Here is a 20,874-nt window from a genome sequence, read left to right as displayed (position 1 = left end):
ATTAAAAAAAAATTGTACTCAGTAGACTTGGGTTAGGGTAGAAGGGATGAATGAATCCACAAATTGTCCTCAGAATTTGTGATTTGGACCAAGGATCAGGCTCTAAACCTTACTCCTTTAGGTTGAATCCTGGCTTGACCACTTCCTGAATGTAGGCAACTGCATTCTTTGTTTTGAGCCTTAGTGTACTGTTCTGTAAACTGGAGGTTATGGTAAAAAATCTTACTTGAAACACAAGTTATCTAGGGGGAGGCTAAGCAGATAATGCATGTGAAACACATTTATAAGTGTTTGTCACTTATTATGGACTTAATAAATGGTAACCATTATATTTTACTCCACCCACTAAACTAGAAGGATATTTTCTTTTTATTGTAATTTTCAGTTTGAGGGCATGTATTTGACTCTAGCCATACCTGGCTGATTGTTAGAACCACCAGAAATAATCATTTGATTGGCCTGGGAACATGGTTGAGCAGCTGTAGTGTTTAAAACTCCCCAGGTGATTCTAATGTGCAGTGATAGCTGCAAACCACTGACCTTAAGGCTGTTTCAGCAGGATGACAACAGCTAGCTCCACTCTGCACCCTGACCTACCTCAGATAAGAACTCAAATAAGTGGTGAAATTGCCAAAGGGCAGATGAAAAAGATACAGACTGCAACATTAAGGAACCTGAAAGATACATATACTGTGTTCCCAGGGCCCTCTTTGCCTGCGTTTTCTGTTTGGTATTAGTTTCCAACTGGCTGTGAATATTCAGTCTCTCATCCCTGAGACCTTGGTTCCCGTTGCTTTGCAGAACCCAGTGACATTAAGAACTAAAATGATTCTTTCAAGTCATTAGTTGGAACATCTTTGCATCATGTTAGTATATTTAATAGTCTCTCAGAAACCTGAAAGAGCCTATGTATTTATGAAAGTGTCTAATGGATTTGAAAGAGTATTTTACAGAAAAGATTTGAGACTACAGATCATGTTCTTTCACAAATGACCCCCTTCTTCCAATCCTCCTAAGCCATCTATGATCATGTCATTCCTCAGTACAAAAACTTGCAATGGCTTCCAATGACTGGAAGAAAACTTTTAATTCCTGGAACATGGCTTTCAAGTCTCTTGATCATCAGGACCAACCGTCATTTCTAGATGTTTCAAACTTTTTGCTTTTGCAGAAACCTGTGTTTTAGCCAAAGTATCTATTTACTATACCCTGAATGCACTTTGCGCTTTTTCCCCTCTATACCACTGGTTTTCAAACTTTAATATGCATACAAATCACCTGGAAATCCTATTAAAGTACATGTTTACTAGTATTTATTGATGAACATGTTTATTAGTGTTCATTAGCTGGGCTTGGGAGCACAATGAGGTTCTACATTTGTAACAAACTCCCATGTTATACAATTGCTGTCGGTGCTAGAACCATACTTGGGTACCAAGCATTTACACATAGGCACATGGGCTAATAAAATCTCAGGTGAACCAAAATGCCCTATCTTGTCCTCTTTGCCTATCTCATTTCTACTTGCCTTCAATGTTTATGTGACAGAGTGATTAACAAAGATATTAATTTACTTTCTTTCCCTCATAGTCCTTTCTCATTCTTCATCCATTCCACAGAGATATCATGACCTTGTGTGCCTTCTTGTTCCAGTAGAGATTTCTGTTTCTGGGCCCAAAAAGTGACTTACAAGATACATCCTAGTCTGTTTTTTGTTTTCCTAAAGCCTAATAAGCGATTGAGAGGAATTGTGTTGGCTTTCTTTGGGAGGAGGAAAGAGTCTGGCTCTTTGAGAAGGGGTAGCAGTGAGGAGAATCCCATGTTGGGAAGGAAATAGAAGTCTGAGGAGGCCAAAATGCTTAAGGGGATGACTGCATTCTGTATCTAGGGTGCAGGAACCTAGCAACAGTGCTTCCAACCTTGCCAGAGAGGCAAACATCCCAAGTTTAACACATAAAGTAGAGAATCTTGGTCACTGATGGAAGGAAGCTTATTCCTCCCCATATTTAAACAAACTCAGAACCTCTGTACAAATGGTTGGAGATAGAATGAAAAAAACTAATGTGATGTTCCACATGCTAGGGGACTGCGAAAAGTTTTAGGTTGATTTATAGATGGGGCGCCTGGGTGGCGCAGTCGGTTAAGCGTCCGACTTCAGCCAGGTCACGATCTCGCGGTCCGTGAGTTTGAGCCCCGCGTCAGGCTCTGGGCTGATGGCTCGGAGCCTGGAGCCTGTTTCCGATGCTGTGTCTCCCTCTCTCTCTGCCCCTCCCCCGTTCATGCTCTGTCTCTCTCTGTCTCAAAAATAAATAAACATTAAAAAAAATTATAGAAAATAAATGGATACTTGTTTAAGGCTGAATCTTTGAAACAAGCTTCCTATGTAGCAGACTTATATCTGATCCAGTCTCCACCTTGAAGCCTGATTTGATGTGTTTAAGGGAATCATGGCTGAGGCAAGAAGCCCTGACTTTGGATTTCTGATTGATTCCTAATTTGGGTGTAGGTGAGCCTGAGTTCTTGTTTGTCAAAATGTGGTGGATATGGCATGCGGAGTCTGATTAGTAAATGTTTGCTACTCTCATACCTACTAACTTTGCCACTGCTATTATGACGGCCATAAACACTGTTGCTATAATCAAGGTAGCATTTTATTCTCACAGTTTGACATCCTCAAAATTCCTAAAGCAATGTTGTGCACATAATTTATTTGAGTATTCCTCAGAATCCTCCTGCACAGCAACCAGGCACTAAATAATAAACTTTTGATCATGATGATGCCTGTGAATTTATTACCTACTCTAGATAGTTATTTTTCCATACATCTCAGTTCTGTACCTGTAGCATAAACTCTGAAGACAGAAATTATACTTGAGACTTCTTTGTAATCCATAAGTGATTTTATAAATAGTAGACACTTAGAAAATACATGGCAACTGGTTGTTACAAAACAATGACTTTTGATAATTTAGGAAAAGAGTAGGAGACATAAATTTAGATATAATTTGACAATCTGGGATTAGAGAAAGTATTGCATTTTACACTATATCACCTCCATATTGCTTCAACCCTAATTATATCCAAAAGCAGCCTATGTTTTGTTGCTTGCCAAGTAGGCTGAATGTTAGGATGCATGCAACTATGGAAACAACAGCAGCAACAAGCTGACCAGTAAGGAGAATCTCCTTTTCTTCATCTGTTTTATAAATATTTTTGTTAAGCTTTTGAACCTTGGGTATTAAGGAAAAAATCATTGCTGTTAATCCAATTAAGTAGCTCTTGTTTTTAAAAGTATACCCTGATGTGTATGTAAGCAAACTCTAACAATAAATTCTTTAGAATTCAGTCAGTTTGGGGTTCAATTCCACCCTAGCAACCGAAACTTTACAGCTGCTATCAGAAAAAGGGTAATTACTTTGTTCAACATTTTCTAAGTAACTCCAGCTGTCTTATCAAGCTTGCGTTGTCAGAAAGACACCTTTCCTGTTGGGGGGACATGAGTTGTAGAAGTACCACCATGGTGCCAGTGAAAGAATTGGGAAAAAAATATTTCAGAGCCCATATTGGAGGTTTTGTTTTTGTTTTTTATTTTGTTTGTTTCTCTAGCATTTGAAATACTAATAATATCTACTGTGCTTTTAGACAACCTTTCACTGAATTTTAGGGACTATAGAAAATGAGATTCTATAGCTTTTTTCTTTGAAATTAAACTCACATGGAATCAATACTAAGAATGGCCATCGGTACAAATCTCTGCCCACCCAACATAAACAAAAGTGAAGATGTCAGTAACATATATTCTGTAGTCTGTAAGACTTTATCACCTCAGTGTGACTTCCTCTGTATAGAAACCTCTTTCTAGATCTAGTCAAAGGTCAAGAATGGTTCATTCTTATCAGTGCAAGTATTCAGGGAAATTCTCATCATTCGTGGAATCAGGATCATTCACAAATGACTTTTAATTCATACAATTAGTCATCATATTTTTTCCCTTTTTTCTCCAGTGAGAGAAGATTAAGTGAGAAGAAGCTTATAGTTAGGTAATAAGGAAAGGATAGGTGAGGAAAGAAGAGTGAAGGAAAGAAGAGTGAAGGGTTGGTGTCAATGGAACTGATCAAAGTGCAGTTAGAGTCCAAACCCTTTATTATTAGCACTAGCAGTGGAATGTTCCTGTAGAAGACTGGCACTGATCATCATTATCCCCATTTTACCTAGAATAAAATTCAAACTCCTTACTCTGACTTACTCTCCATCATCAATGACTGACAACTCTTTGAACTTTATCTCATACCATTCTCTACTTTGCATACTATGCTTGAGTCACTCACTTTTGATTCTCAGACTTATCAAGCTCATTCCTAATTAGAAATTTTGCACTGGCTGTTCCTTCTGCTTGTGTTGCCACCCCTTGATCTTTGTATAGCTAGCTTCTGCTTGTCATTACAATTTCAGCTTAAATGCCTCATCCTCCCAGAGGTCTCCCTTGATCATCATGCATAAGGTAGTCACTAGTTTTCTAATTTAATTATCTGTGTTACACTTAACATTAGCTTATCTTTTTCTTAAGCATTTTATTATCATTTTTCTCCACTTGAAGATAAACTCCACAGAACAAGGTTCTGACTGGTTTTGTTCACTCCCAGTATCCTTAGGAATTACAATAACAAGTATAAGTAAGTAGTCAATAAACATTGTTGAAGGTATGAATGAACTTGAGAAGACATTACCTTAGAGATTTTTAGTCAAGTGATTCTTAAATTGAAATCCATAGATTATATAAATATCTTTGCATGAATTGTGTGTGTGTGTGTGTGTGTGTGTGTGTTCCTGAAGATAAACCATGATTTTCAGCATACTCCCAAAAGGGTCTCTTAACCAATATCTCATATCTCAAGTTGGGTTCCCCTGTTCCCCAGAAGCATCTCTAAGATGAGGATTCATGTGAAAGTGATGCATTAGGAAGTGTTTCCATGAGAAACAGGTAGCCAAGTGAGGAAGTGAGACTAGGAGTGGAAGCAAGACAAGCAAGGGTGAGATATCAAACCAAATTCCTGTTTTGCAGTGGTCTCTAGAGCCCCCTCAGAGTGGTGGATATCAAGGGCCTAAGAAGCTGGGAGATTCATAACCTACATCTTTAGTCACTGGATCATGGTTTCCCAGTGCTGGGGATAGGCATGGGGGTTGTAATTCTGACTCTCAGTTTTCAGAGAAAGCTTTCCCAGGAATCCCGAGGTCAGTCTTCCAATGAAGGGAGGCAGGTTCTAGCTCTTGAAAATAAAAACACACTGGAATCTGATGTTCATGAAAGTGGGAAAGAGATCCCAGGGAATATGGGTGGAGCACTGACCATGTATGCTATACCTCCTTCAAAAGAAACAGAAAGTGTAAGAATTACCAATCTAGTCTAATTTCCTTATTTTAAAACAAGACCTACTAAGGTGAGGTGGTTCTCAAATAGTTACACAATTAATTGGTGAGATCTGTTTGGATCACATCTAAGGTCTTCTAATAACTAACCCATTTGCTATCTATTCATTTTTAAAAATTCAGATGTAAGATACTCTCTTTGAAGTTATGGTGAATACAAACATGTATAAATTACTGCCTCTGTTCATAGTGATTATAGGAGACAAAGATGCACATAAACAAGTACTACAAATAGTTGCATAAAAAGGATATATTTTAAGGGAGAACAAGAGCAGAGAATAATCATTTCCAGTTTAGGGACTGAAGGAAGATTTTGCTGAAATTGAGATATTTGACCTTGGTGTGTCTTTCTTACTATATACATGTATATGTATATATATGTATATGTATATGTATGTATATATATACATATTCATTAATTCATTCAAAGATATTTAAATAAGTGTCTGTTATATTTTAGACATGGTAATATGCATGGGAATAAAGTAGTAAATGAAAAAGGCCAAGACTGTACTCTTATTTAATTTATATTTTATTTGGGTAAAGACCAATAATAACTAGGAAGAATAACAAACAAAATAATGCCAAATGGTAATAAGTACTATGAAAGCTATAAAGGATAAATGAAGAGAAGTGGCGGAAGAAAAAATTGGCTACTTTAGATGTAGTGATTAGGGAAGGCCACTTTGACATTTAAAATGAGATATGAAGGATGAAAAGTGACAGAAGCAAAGAGGAAAACACCTAGGTGAAGACTAATCCAGGCAAAATGAAGGGCAAGTGCAAAAGCCCTGGGGTATGAAAAAGCTTAGAATAAGTCAAGAAATCAAAAAAAAAAAAAAATAGGGAGTCTGAGGTGTACCTGGGTCGCTCAGTCAGTTAATCATCTGACTTTGGCTCAGGTCATGATCTCACAGTTCATGACTTTGAGCTCCCCATCAGGCTCTATGCTGACAGCTCAGAGCCTGGAGCCTGCTTTGGGTTCTGTGTCTCCCTCTCTCTCTGCCCCTCCCCCACTCATGCTCTGTCTCTCTCCCTCTCTCATTCTTCTCTCTCTCAAAAATAAATAAGCATTAAAAAAAACAGTGAGTTTGAAACTTTAGTACTTAAAGGTTAACCTAGTTTAGAAAGATTGGCAGGGTCTTATAGGACAGAGTTAAGGAATTTGCATTTTAAATGTAATGATTAAACATGATTTGCTTATGTTTCAAAATTTACTATGTGTACCAGCTATAAAAAATTGGAATCTGAAATTTAAAAAAGTACTATTTATATATCAGCCCCCCTTCCAAAAAGTAAGTACTTAGCTACAAATCTAAGATAATATGCACAAGGTCCATAGGAGAAAAACTAAAAGAACACTGTTGAAAGAAGACCTAAATAAGTGGGAAAGTATTGTGTGTTTACAGAATGGAAGATTCAATGTCATTAAGATGTCAGTTCTCTCCAACTTGATCTATAGATTCAACCCTACCCCAGTCAAAATTCTAGCAAGCTACTTTATAGATATCAGCACAAATGATTTTGACATTTCTTTGCAAATGTGAAGGACATAGAATAACCAACATAATCCTAAGAAGCAAAATAAAATTTACTAACTTAACTACCTTACTTCAAGACTTGCTATAAAGTTATAGCAACCACAAAATCTTTCTTTTGGTAAAAAGAATAGGTGCATAGATCAATGTAACAATATAGAGAACTCAGAAATAGACCCACATAAATTTAGCTAACTTATTTTTAACAAAGGCACAAGGCAATACAATATAGAAAGGATAGTCTTTTAAACGAATGGTGCTGGAAAAGAGTATTTTTTCACAGCGGTGCTGAAAAAAACAATTGGAAATCCATATAAAAATATGAACTTAATCAAATATCATAACTTATACAAAATTTAAAATTGATTATATGCCTACATGTAAAATGATATGTAAAATGTAAAAATTCTAGAAGAAAACATAGGAGAAAATTTACGTGACCCTGGGTTTGGTGATAACCTTTCAATACAACACTAAGAACACAATTCATTAAAGAAAAAAAATATGATAAATTGGTCTTTATTAAAATTAACACCTTTCATGCTGTGAAAGATATAGATGGGCTTATAGAAGCTCTTGGTTTCTAATACTGTTCTCCAAATGAAAGGATCCAAGTCTCTTTAGGAAAAAGCCTGATTTTAGGACTAGGGCAGGTGTATGGAAGATGAACCTGAAGCATATTGTAGTGCCAGAAAGTAAGGAAGAACTCCGAAAACAAAACAAAATACACGAAAACAAAACGCTATACACAACTGTGGGAGTATGCCAAAAGGCACAGACACCAACTGCAAGAGCTCCCAATGTCTAAAGCTGGAATGACTTGAAAGGCAAAATTAATAACTAGCATTGGATTATAGCATAAAGTATAAAATAAATATCCATGACCTCATACTTATATAAACAAGTAATTTAGTAAATAAACAAATGAGGAATAGCCAAGTGCCCTCTGCAGGAGAATTTTGAATAATTTATATAGATACTCCTCCATCAAGATGTGGGGAATGGGGATAACTCTTTCAGTGTGAGCTGTACATAATAACTTCCATTTAAAGAGCACATTATGGAAAAGAGAAAAGAGAGTATGCTTACAGTAGAGAAACCTACCAAACACTACCTCAGCCAGGTGATCATGGTTTAATTCACAGCAATGTCATGTTGATAGCATGATTTCTTACTATGATATGATGAGAATGGCACCTTACTTATGTGGCCTTTTCCCCAAAAATTTATAATTCCAGTTTAATCACAAGAAAAAAGAAATCCCAATTCAGAGATATTCTACAAAATGCTTCTTCAGTACTCCTCAAAACTTTCAAAGTCATCACAAACATGGAATGTTTAAATCACTGTCACAGTCTGGAAAAGCTTAAGGAAACACACCAACTGAATGTAATGTGGTATCCTAGATGTAATTCTGGAGCAGAGAAATAACACTAGGTAAAATCTAAGGAAATCTAAGCAAGTGATGTCACCAAGATGGTGACGTAGGTTGTTTCTGACTTCACTCCCCCTCACAAAAACAAAAACTATTCAAGAACAGGACATCACTGAGAAAATACTAAAATATGACAGTGAGGATGAAGCACGTCCCTGTACTACAGACACCAAGACAGACTGTATTATAAAGTTAAGACTGCATTGCCTCTCTTCCAGGCCAGCACTGCATCATGCAGAGAGGTGTCCCCTGAACCACTGGTTCCTCCAGTGTGGAAAGAAAACCTGGGGGGACAACCAGTCTCTCCCCACTAGCATTGTAGATTACTTTGTGGGAAACCTTACTCTGATCTCGAAACCGTGGGTATTGCAGGGGTTGCTGAGGGCCCAACCACTGGGAATCTGACAGAGAAGGGAGGAGGGGTTTCCAGCAATCAGCACACATAACTTGGAAGAGTGAGTTCATAACTGTAGTGCCTAAGTAGTAATCTCAACCAGCAGTTTTGCTCATCTGCAGAATCATGTTTGGGGCACACTCTGACAAGGGAACTCTGTGGAGTGCATATCTGCCTGATTTGCATCTTCAAATGAGGAATTTGGGGCCATAGAGCCTAGTTTGCCCAAGCCCAGACAAGGAGCTGAACTGCAGGCCCACGCATCCACTGTGGAGAGTGTCTTCTAGCACCATCTGACCAAAATGGCTGGTGACAGCTCCTAGAAGCAGTGTGGCCTAGTGGTGTTTGAGCTGAGAGATGGGCAGGCAGAGCTGATCACCCCCAGAGCAAAACAAGTACCGGGCATGGAGTGCTCCAGTGCTATGAACAGGCAGGCTTATTAATTCATAACTAAGGCTGCGGGTAATCCCTGGCCCCATGCAACTGGAGATACTGTTTGGAATTTGAGAGTAGTCTGGACAGGCCCCTCCTCCTCCTGCCCAGGCAAAGAAACTGAGACGTAACCCCATAAACTGTGGAGACTGTTTTTCAGCCCCATCTGACCAGAAGGGTTGGCAACAACTCCTGGAAGCAGTGTGGCCTAGTGGCCCTCAAGCTGAGAGGAGAACAGGCAGAACCAGCAGGTCGCAGAGCAAAGCCAGTGGCCCTGTTTGATTAGGGAACTAGAGGTATGAGTCAGCTTGAGTTAAGACAATGAACAAATAACATTACCAGACTTAGAGCTGATTCTCCCACTGTGACCAAGTAGGAAATCTAATTCAGAGCTCTGGTCCTTGCTGAATAAAGTCAGTCAAACCGTGGAACATTACCAAAGAACACATGAGTCTGCATGGCCCACTCAATAGCCCTATGTATAGTGGCACCTATATACAGTAGCACTATATACAATAGCCCTATGTACAGTGGAACAAAGAGCACAACCCATGGCTTCTCCCATCTGAACAGCATAAGGTGGCCTCTCCTAATCAGGGAATTCAGTGCACACTCTTGCCTGATTTGGGGTCTTCAAACAATGAACTGTACAGGCCCTGGGTCCCATCCTGCTGCTCTGTCAGGGAAGGGAAGCTAATTCATCTCCCCATTTACTATAGAATGGAGTACCTAGTCCTGGCCATTTAGTAAGCCTCACCAGAGAATCCAGGCAAGTGCAGAACCTATACTACAGCCACATTTGGGTAGAGAACCAAGCCAGCAGTCTTATCCAACTCTTCTCAGCCAGTGTCACACTCCCTATTGTGTCTTCAGAGTTTGGACAGTTGCCACATCCAAAAATAGACCATAATAGCAGAAGCACCCAGAAACCTAAACTAAGCTAACTGATGAAGAACTGTTTCTGCCAAAGCAAACATGTTAAGTCTGGAAGAGGAGCCCAATTACTCAATATGCAGATGTCAATGTAAGTAGTCAAGAATCACCAAAAATTCAAGTAAATGTGATACCACCAGAGGAAACTAATAAATCTCCAATAAACTGGCCCCAAAGAAATGGAGATCTATGAATTATCAGATAAAGAATTCAGAATAATCTTAACAAAGTTTAGTGAACTATAAGAAAACACAGACAACTAAACAAAATTAGTAAAACAATGTATGAACAAAACAAGAAGTTTGACAGAGAAATAGCAAACATCAAAACATACAGACACAGAGAAGATCCTAGAGTTGAAAAATGCAATAACTAAATTGAAGAATTCAATTAAAAGTTTCAAAAATAGGCTCAACCATATAGAAGAAAGAATCAATCATCTGGAGGGTAGGAAATTGGAAATTACCCTGACAAAGCAACAAGAAAAAGAATGAAAAAAAAAAAAAAAACCATGGGAATTATAAGACACAAAGAAAAGAAACAATATCTGCATTAAAGAATTCCTGGAAAAGAAGAAAAAAGGACAGAGAGTACATTTAAAGCAACAATGGCTGAAAAATTCTCAAAAATTCTCAAATGGGGAGAGACATGGATATCCAGATCCATAAATCCCAAAGGACCCAAATACTTGAATCCAATAGGGCTACACCAAAACACATTATAACTAAATTTACAAAAGTCAAAGATAAAGAAAGAATTTTGAGTGACAATAAAAAAGAGAGAAGTTATGTACAAGGAAACAAACCCCCATAATATTATTGCAGATTTCTCAATAGTAATTTCAAGGAACGAATGAAAGGTTATATTCAAAATAGGGAAAAAAATAACTTCAAGAATAACTGTCAAGAATTCTTTTTTTTTTAGGGGCGCCTGGGTGGCACAGTCGGTTAAGCGTCCGACTTCAGCCAGGTCACGATCTCGCGGTCCGTGGGTTCGAGCCCCGTGTCAGGCTCTGGGCTGATGGCTCAGAGCCTGGAGCCTGTTTCCAATTCTGTGTCTCCCTCTCTCTCTGCCCCTCCCCCGTTCATGCTCTGTCTCTCTCTGTCCCCAAAATAAATGAACGTTGAAAAAAAAAATTAAAAAAAAAAAAAGAATTCTTTTTTTTTAAATGTTTATTTGTTTTAGAGAGAGAGTGTGTGTGTGAGTGTGGGAGGGGCGGAGAGAGAGGGAGACACAGAATCCAAAGCAGGCTCCAGGCTCTGAGCTGTCAGCGCAGAGCATGATATGGGACTCAAACTCACGAACTGTGAGATCATGACCTGAGCAAAAGTCAGACACTTAACAGACTGAGCAAACCAGACACCCCTGTCAGTCAAGAATTTTATACCTGGCAAACCTGTCCTTCAGAAATAAATGAAGAATAAAGATTTTTCTAAACACACAAAAGCTGAGGGACTCTATTACCATCATACTTACCCTATAAGAAGTGCTGAAGGGAGCTCTTTCAGTGGAAATAAAAGGATGCCAATTAACATCACAAAAACATAAAAAGATAGTGTAAATCTCATTAGTAATAGTTGGTAATTTTAAATACATAGTCAAAATTAGATTTTACAATATGGTAATGGTGATGCATATTTCGCTTAAATACTCTTTTTTAAAGAATAAATGTAGTGGGGCACCTGGGTGGCTCAGTTGGTTAAAGCGTCCAACTTCAGCTCACATCATGTCATGATCTCATGGTTCGTGAGTTCGAGCCCCACATCAGGCTCTGTGCTGACAGCTGGGAGCCTGAGGCCTGCTTCAGATTCTGTGTCTTCTTCTCTCTCTGCTTCTCCCCACTCTCTTTATCAAAAATAAATTAATACTAAAAAAATAAAACAATAAATGAAGTAACAATAACCTTAATTATAATAATCTGTTATTAGTTAACAATATAAAAACACATTTAAATTGTAATAGAAATAACCTAAAATGTGAAGGAGAAGAGAAGCAAAAGTGCAAAGTTTACAAATTGTATTGAAGTTAAGTTGTTATCAGTTTAAAATAGAGTGTTGTATGTTTAAAATATTTTATGTAAGCCTCATGGTAACAAAGGAAAATCTTGTAGTCATTACACAAAAGAACATGATAAGAAGTCAAAGCATATGAAAGCAAAAGACTTCACAACACACGCAAAAAAAGACAGCAAGATGGGGCACCTGGCTGGCTCAGTCAGTAGAACATGCAACTCTTGATCGTGGGGTCATGAGTTCAAGCCTCATGCTGGAGGTAGTTTACTTTAAAAAAAAAAACATTAAAAAAAAAAGACAGCTAGATAAAAAATAGATCTACAAAACAGCTAGAAAATAACAAAATAGCCAACAGTAAGTTCTTACCTATCAATGGTTACTTTAAATATAAATGAATTAAATTCTCCAATTAAAGACATAGAATGGCTGAGTGAATTTAAAAAAAAAGAAAAAAAAATGTTCTGCAATATGTTGTCTACAAGAGATATAGCCTTAAAAACACACGTAGACTGAGAATGAAGGTATGTAAATAGATATTTCAAGCAAGTGGTTACAATAACAACAAAAAAAAGCAGATAGTTATACATATATCAGAAATAAACTTTAGAAATAGTAAAAAGAGATTAAGAAGGACATATATAATGATAAAGGGGTCAATACATGAAGGAGATATAACAATTGTAAATATTTACACACCCAACATTGGAGCACTTACATATATAAAGCAAAAACTAACATAGTTAAAATGAGAAATAAACAATAATATACTAATAGTTGGAGACTGTAATTGTCCACTGTCAACAATGGAAAGGTCATCCAGAGAGAGAATCAATAATGAAACAGTGGATTTGAACAACACTGTAGACCAATTAGACCTAACAGACATACAAAGAACATTCTATCGAATACCAGAATATACATTCTTCTCAAGTATACATGGAACATACTTTTTAGGATATACCCCATGTAGGCCACAGAACAAGTCATACATAGCAAATCAATATTGAAATTATACCAAGTGTCTTCTCTGACCACTAGTTTCATGACATGAAACTAGAAATCAATAACAACATGAAAACTGGAAAATTCATGAACAAATGGAAATTAAATAACATTCTCATGAACAACCAATGGATCAAAGAATAAAGGATAAATAAAAAAGTTTCTTGAGAGGAATTAAAATGGAAATACAATATATCAGAACATATGATATTTCACAAAAGCAGTCATAAGGGGGAAGTTCATAGCAATAAACACCTACATTAAGAAAAAAGAAGATCCCAAATAAACAACCTAACTCTATACTTAAGTAATAGTAAAATAAAGATAAACTGAGACCAGATTTCACATAAAAAAAGGGAATACAAATTAGAACAGAAATAAATGAAATGAAGAACAGAAAAACAATAGAAAATATTAAACAAACTAAGTTACTTCTTTGGAAAGATAAACAAGAGACAGACCCTTATCTAAACTAACCAAGGAAAAAAGAGAAAGGACCCAAATCAAAGTTATAAATGAAAAAGGAGACACCAGAACAGATCTCACAGAATTCAAAGGATCATAAGAAGGTAGTATAAAGAACTATATGCCAACAAACTAAACAACCTAGAATAAGTAAAAAATTCTTAGAAACATACAACTTACTTGTACTGAGTTAGGCAAAAAAAAAAAAAAAAAAAAAAAAAAAAAAAAAAGCAAAGAAAGAAAAAAAAAGAAAAAGAAAAAAGAAAATCTGAATAAACCAATTATTACTAAGGAGATGGAATCAGTAATCAAGATCTCCCTACAAAGAAAAAGAAAAGTAAAGGATCAGATGGTTTCATTGGTGAATTTTACCAAACATTTAAAGAAAAATTAGCAATAATGATTCTCAAACTCTTCCAAAAATCAAAGAGGGGAGACTCCCAAACTCATTTTATGAGGCCAGCATTATCCTGATACCAAAAACCAAAAAAGGTTGCTACTAGAAAAGAAATATTCATACCAATACCTTTAATGAATATAGATGAAAAATTCTCAATAAAATGTTAGTAAACCAAATGTAGCAATACGTTAAAAGGATCATTCACCATAATCCATTGGGATTTATCTGTGGGTTTGAAGGATGTTCAGTATATACAAATCAATCAATGGATAAATCACATTAATAGAATAAAAGAATCACATGGTCATCTCAATGGGTACAGAAGCATCTGACAAAATTCAACACTTAATCATGATATAAACTTTTAACAAATTTGGCATAGAAGAAACATATTTCAACATAATAAAGGCTATATATGGCAAGCCCACAGCTAACATCATACTTATTGGTGAAGGATGGAAAGATTTTCCTCTAAGATCAGGAACAAAACAAGGGTGCATACTTTCACCACTCTTATTCAACATAATACTAGAAGTCCTAGCTAGAACAATCAGGCAAGAAAAATATGAATGAAAGTGTTAGAATTGGAAAGGAAGAAGTAAATTTTCTCTGTTTGGAAATGACATAACTTTAGGGGTGCCTGGGTAGCTCAGTCAGTTAAGTGTCCAACGTTTAATTTCGGCTCAGGTCATGATCTCACAGTTTGTGGGTTCAAGTCCAACATCAGGCTATGCACTGATAATAAAATAACTCAAAATAAATCAATAAACATTAAAAAAAAGGGAAATGACATAATTTTATATGCAGAAAATCCTAAATTGTCAACTGTTTGATCTAATCAATAAATTCAGCAAAGTTGCAGGATGAAAAATTAACATAAAAATCAGTAATGTGTCTATGCATGAACTTTTTTTTTTGAAAAATAAATTGATCCCATATACAATAGCATCAAAAACAATAAAATATTTGGGAATAAATTTAATTAAGGTGAAAGATCCCTACTCTGAAAACTATAAAACATTGATGAAAGAAATTGAACAAAACCAAATAAATAAATGTACCCTGTGTTCATGGATTAGAAGAATTAATATTGTTATGATGTGAGTACCACTAAGATCCATGTATAGATGCAATATAATCTCTATCAAGATTCCAATGTCATTCTTCACAGAAGTAGAGAAAACACTCATAAAATTCATGTAGTACCAGGAAAGACTTCAAATAGCCAATGAAATCTCGAGAAAGAAGAAAAAGGCAGGAGGTATCATACCTCCTGATTTCAAGATATACTATAAAGCTATAGTCATCAAAAAAGTATAGTGCTGGCATAAAAACAAAAATATAGACCAACAGAACAGAACTGAGAGCCCATAAATAAACCCAAGCTTATATGGCAAACTAATATTTGACAAGGGAGCTAAGAATATTTAATGGAGAAAAAAAAGTATTTCCAATAAATGGTGTTAGAATAACTGGATATTCACATGTAAAAGAAAGAAACTAGGCTTATGCTACTGACAGAAATCAATTCAAAATGGATTAAGGACTTAAATGTAAGACCTGAACAATTAAACTCCTAGAAGAAAACATAGAAATAAAGCTTCTTTATATGGGTCTTGTTAATGATGTTTTGGATATGACACCTAAAGTACAAACCACGAAATGAAAGATTAACAATGGAATATCAACTAAAAAGCTTCTGCTCAGCAAAAGAAGTCATGAAAAAAGTGAAAAGAAAACCTAAGGATTAGGAAAAAATATTTCCATGCCATATATCTGGTAAAGGGTTAATACTTAAAATATATACAAAAATATGTACATATATATATATATATATACGTACATATATAAATATGTATATATATATAATATGTATATATATGTATATATATATATATAATATGTATATATATATATATATATATGTATATATATAACCCATTAGCAACAAACAAAAAACAAACAGTAAAACAAAACAAAAAAATTTAAAAATGGGCAAAGGACCTGAATAGACACTTCTTTAAAGAAGATATATGAAAGGTCGACAGGTACATAAAAAAACTGTCATTAAGAAAATACAAATTAAAACTTCAATGTGGTGTCACCTCACAAATACTAGAATGACTGTTATTAAAAAGACAAGAGATAATGAACATTGTCATGGATGTGGTGAAAAGGGAACCCTTGTGCACTGTTAGTGTGATTGTAAATTGGTGTAAACACTATAGAAAACAGTATGGAAAATCAGCAAAAAATTAAGAATAGAACTACCATTTGATGCAGCAATTCCATTTCTGGGAATATATCCAAAGGAAATAAAAACACTAATTCAGAAAAGATATCTGCATCCCCACGTTCACAGCAGTAGTGTTGACAGTAGCCAAGACATGGAATCAATCTAAATGTCCATCAATGGATGAATGGATAAAGAAGTTGGTTTATATATAATGAAACATTATTCAGCCATTAAAAAAAGAATCCTTCCATTTGTGAGAACATGGATGGACCTTGAAGCCATTATGCTAAGTCAAATAAGTTAAAGACAAATACTGCATGATCTCATTTATATGTGGAATCAAAAAGCAGAACAAAACACAAAAACAAAAAAAACTTGAAGAAAAAGAGATTTGTGGTTGCCAGAGGTGAAAGTGGGAGAGGGAAAATTTGAAGGTGGTCAAAAGGTATATATTTCCAGGTACAAGTACTAGTGACACATAACACCATGACTGTAGCTAACATTGCTTGATACATAGGAAAGTTGTTAAGTGAGGAAATTGTAAGAGTTTTCATCACAGGGAATTTTTTTCCTTTTTTCCTGGTTTTCTTTCTTTTTTTTTATTTTATTAATATGAGAAGATGGATGTTAGCTGAACCTATTATGTTGTCATTTCACAATATGTATAACTGAAATCACCATGCCCTCAGCCTTCAACTTATCCAGTGAGGTACATCAATTATTTCTCAATAAAACTGAAAAAAATAAAATGCCCAAGACTAAAATAAAAATCTAAGTAAATCCGAGTGAAGTGTGAACTTTAGGTAATAATAATGTCTCAACAGTGGTTTATTAGTTGCAACAAATATACAACACTAATGTAAGATGTTAATAGGGTAAACTAGATGTGAACTATATGAGAACTATTTTTACTATCTTACCTCTTTTCTGTAAATCTGAAACGATTATAAAATAAGAATTTTACTTTAAAATTACGGTGAAATAATAATCAAAAATAGTAAATAACTCAAGAGTCCATCAACAGTAAAATAGGTAAACAAATTTAGGTCTATTCTTTTGGTGGAATACTACACTGCGCCGAAAATAACAAACTTCTCATTCATACAACAATATGGATGCATTTCAAAAATATTTTATTGAGGAAAGAAGCAGAATAAAGAGTACATGCTGCATTATTTAATCTATATAAGCTTCCCTGTGAACCAATCAAAATAGTGGTTGCTGCTGAAGGATGGGGATTGGAAGAAGGCATGAGAGAAATTTCTGGAGTTTTGAAAATGTTGTATATTTCAATTTTGATATAGTTGCATGAAGTATATATGTATTAAAACTCACTAAATTGTGTTTTGTTTTTACAAACTGTGCTTTTCATGGAATGTAAATTTTACTTCAGAAAACACCCACACTAAAATTTTTAAAGTACTTGGCTACAGTGGAGAGAATGAATTTTAGGAAGATTAGTATCAAAAAGACTATTTAGGAGGTTTATTATGGAACTTTGGAGGAAAAATAAGTGATAAAACAGAAAATGAGAGAAATAGATGAATTGGGGATATATTTTGGAAATGGAGGCAACCAGGACATACTGTTTTATTAGATGTGGACAATTAGAAATTTTTAGGAAGAGCACTCTGAAGTTTATGAACAGATGCAGATATCAGTCTCATGTCTGCTTTTCTGTTGTGTGATCACACATGAATTGTTTCATCTGTTTGAGGTTTCCAGTATCTCATCTTTTAAAGTAAGCTAATTAGACTTTTTGTCTACCTGACTCATAGGTCCAGAAAGAATTCAATGAGGTAATATTTACAGTAAGTTCATAAATTGTAGTGTATTAGATATGAAAATTATTTTTAAATATATTATGTAAGCAGTGCAATAGCACTGTAAAATATGTCATGGATACTTTAATCATCAACCATGAGCAGGTAAAATATCCTAGGGTAGTAAACAGTTCTATTTCTCTGGAGAGGTATTACAACTAAGAATTTCAAATTTGAATCTTTAATTAAGACTATAGGTAGAAAACAAATTTTAAATACCTGGTAAGAGATCAAGATTGCAGTACTGAGAAATTGTGCTATATCATGTCTATTAGGAGAGTCTTCAAAATTCCACGCACAGATCTTCCTGCAACACGGTAACACCTCAAACTCAGTATGGTTTGCATCAGCTTGCAAATATGCACAGAGAGGCATTGTTATGTCTTTGGAGCAACTTATCTGGGGCTATGCCATTCTGACTCTTTGCTCAGAACTCTCATGATAAGTCCAGCATGACAGCCAATCAAACATTACTCCACTAAGGTTTCCTAGGAAACGGACACACAGCTAAAGAAACGAATTGCACACAGTTGAGAAGAAAAATACTGCAGCAATTTCACCTTACTGATATTTTTTCTTCCTAAAAAGAATATATGAATATACATACCAAGGATCAGTTTTTAAAAAACAGGACACTAAAAACCAACAAAGCAATGAAACAAAGGACCAGAACACCCTTCTTGTTCGAATCTATGAATGCGATTGTCTTCTGAAATTTGGTTACAGATGATAACACTGAAAATAATGGTGATTTGAAAAATGTGTTTAACTTCCTAGAAAAGATCATTTAGAATAGCATTCTTGTTCTATCCTTAGTCTAAACTAAGATTTGTTTGTTGGGATTATTTTTTATAAAGATCTGATTGGGTGGATATTGAAAAACATTTATTTGTGTTTTAACTTACAGAATGTCGAACATACTCAAGACGTAGCAGGCTCTCAACAAAAAATTATTGCATCAATAAGGAACAGCCCTGGACTTTCTAAATCTATAATGTCCCCATTCTATTCTCAACTCAAGGCACAAGCATGATTAGTTCAGTGGTTGATGAGCAAACACCAGATTAAGGTGAAAACTAACAGTAGTTTTTGGCCATTTTTCCTTTTTGAAATTTGACTTTGCTTTCTGCTGATCCAGGATGCAATCAGTATGTTATAGCTGAGATCTAAATAGATGAAATGAATTGCAGATTCTTACCTTTATATTCCAGTGTGAATTTAACACTTTGAAAAGAGATGAACCTGAGTAATTAACTTAACAAACATGTATTAAGTCCTCACAATGTGTCAGGTGTGGGAATGCTGACTGGTATCATAACTGATTTTGAACAAATGTTTAACATTCAAAAATTAATTATTTTTTTTGTATACTAGGCCTAACCAAATATGACAGAATGATAGAACTGCAAAGAACTATGTTGGTATGTGGCCAGTTTCAGGATCTCTAAATCCTCGAATGCCATTTTTCAGCAATTACCACGAGAGATTAGAACCCGAATGATATGATGCATCGAACTAGATAGGCTTTATATTTGGTCTCTTGCCCTGGTAGTCCGCAGATGAACATCCAAAATTTCTAAAATCTAGCTGAGTTACCTTTAAATCTAGACTAGAGAAAGTTTAAGTACCCAGAATATAAAATTTGTTAGATGGAGAATCACATCTTCTTGTTTACCCCTGTATTTTGAGTGCCTGGCACAGAAGTTGAGCTTAGTAGAGTTTGTTCCATCTTCCTACTGTACCATGGGTATGATTGGAAGGAATTAATGGACTAACTGTTGGATGATGAAGCTCAGTGCAGTCCCTTTTCAAGTAAATATATGTGATCTGTTAGAGGGCAGAATTGGACTCTAACAGTAAGTTTCTGCATAGTAATGATCATTTAAAAAGGTAATACAATTGAAAAAAAAGTATTCTTATGATTTTTAAATCATGCTATACTTCCATATGGTCTATAGATCTGATTTCTGAAAATTTTCTATATACATGTATGCAGATAGAACTTTCTAGAGTGACCTACAATGAAATACTATCAAACATCTCTGGGTAGTAGAATTTTATGTCATCTCATAATTATGGAACAATAAAGTTGATTTTAAGACTATTTTAACCAACACATTCATTATTAGGTTTAAGATAAATATATGAACATTTCTACAACATTATACATCTGGTTTGTGTATAAATATAAAATAGTGCCTGGTGTATAGTAGGTGTTCAATACATTTTTTAATGGTTTATATGTAATTTGTGCATATATAAAAACATACCCGCAGCATAACCCTTTTGACTATTTAATAAGTTATTACGTACTTTAGATAATTTAAATGGACTAATTCAGATTCTGTCTATATGATGAAAGCATTAATTGTACACTTTTCAGTTCTGATAGGGCTACATTTCTTATAGTGAAATGCATTATGCTATCTAGAATTGATCATGTTGCCTCCAAAGTCTTGTTTTTATGAAAGTCTCAAATCTTTTATACGGTTTTGTGCATACATCTGAAGATATCCCAAGGTGAATTATTTGAAAAGGAAAACAAGGCTGCAAATGAACGAAATGCAGACCTTCTTCTCTTCGAGAGAGTTCGCTGAAGCAAAACTTACTAAAGTAATTACAGCAAGGCTGTATTGTTTTAAAACTGTCAAAGTATTCACTTCCAAATACCCTCTATTTCATCCTGTTTGTGGATAGCCACAGGTAGAGGGGAAAAAATAGAAATACTGCCCAATATAGCTATTCTTAGATGATTCTCTCAGGTGGTTAATCACCAG

The 20,874-nt window shown here is 35.2% G+C and overlaps 1 long non-coding RNA gene across 1 annotated transcript in view; it reads left to right on the top strand.

Annotated features, from left to right (window-relative positions):
* The window catches only part of LOC109503312, a 39,061-nt gene extending 18,860 nt beyond the window's left edge, over positions 1-20,201 (top strand). The window contains exon 3 of the long non-coding RNA XR_002162216.2: positions 19,005-20,201. This is a non-coding gene — a long non-coding RNA (uncharacterized LOC109503312). The remainder of the gene's footprint in view (positions 1-19,004) is intronic.
* The last annotated feature ends 673 nt before the right edge of the window (positions 20,202-20,874 follow it).

Source organism: Felis catus, chromosome A1 (genome assembly GCF_018350175.1).
Source record: "Felis catus isolate Fca126 chromosome A1, F.catus_Fca126_mat1.0, whole genome shotgun sequence".
NCBI classification, from domain to species: domain Eukaryota; kingdom Metazoa; phylum Chordata; class Mammalia; order Carnivora; family Felidae; genus Felis; species Felis catus.
This window is presented reverse-complemented; position numbering and strand designations above follow the sequence as displayed.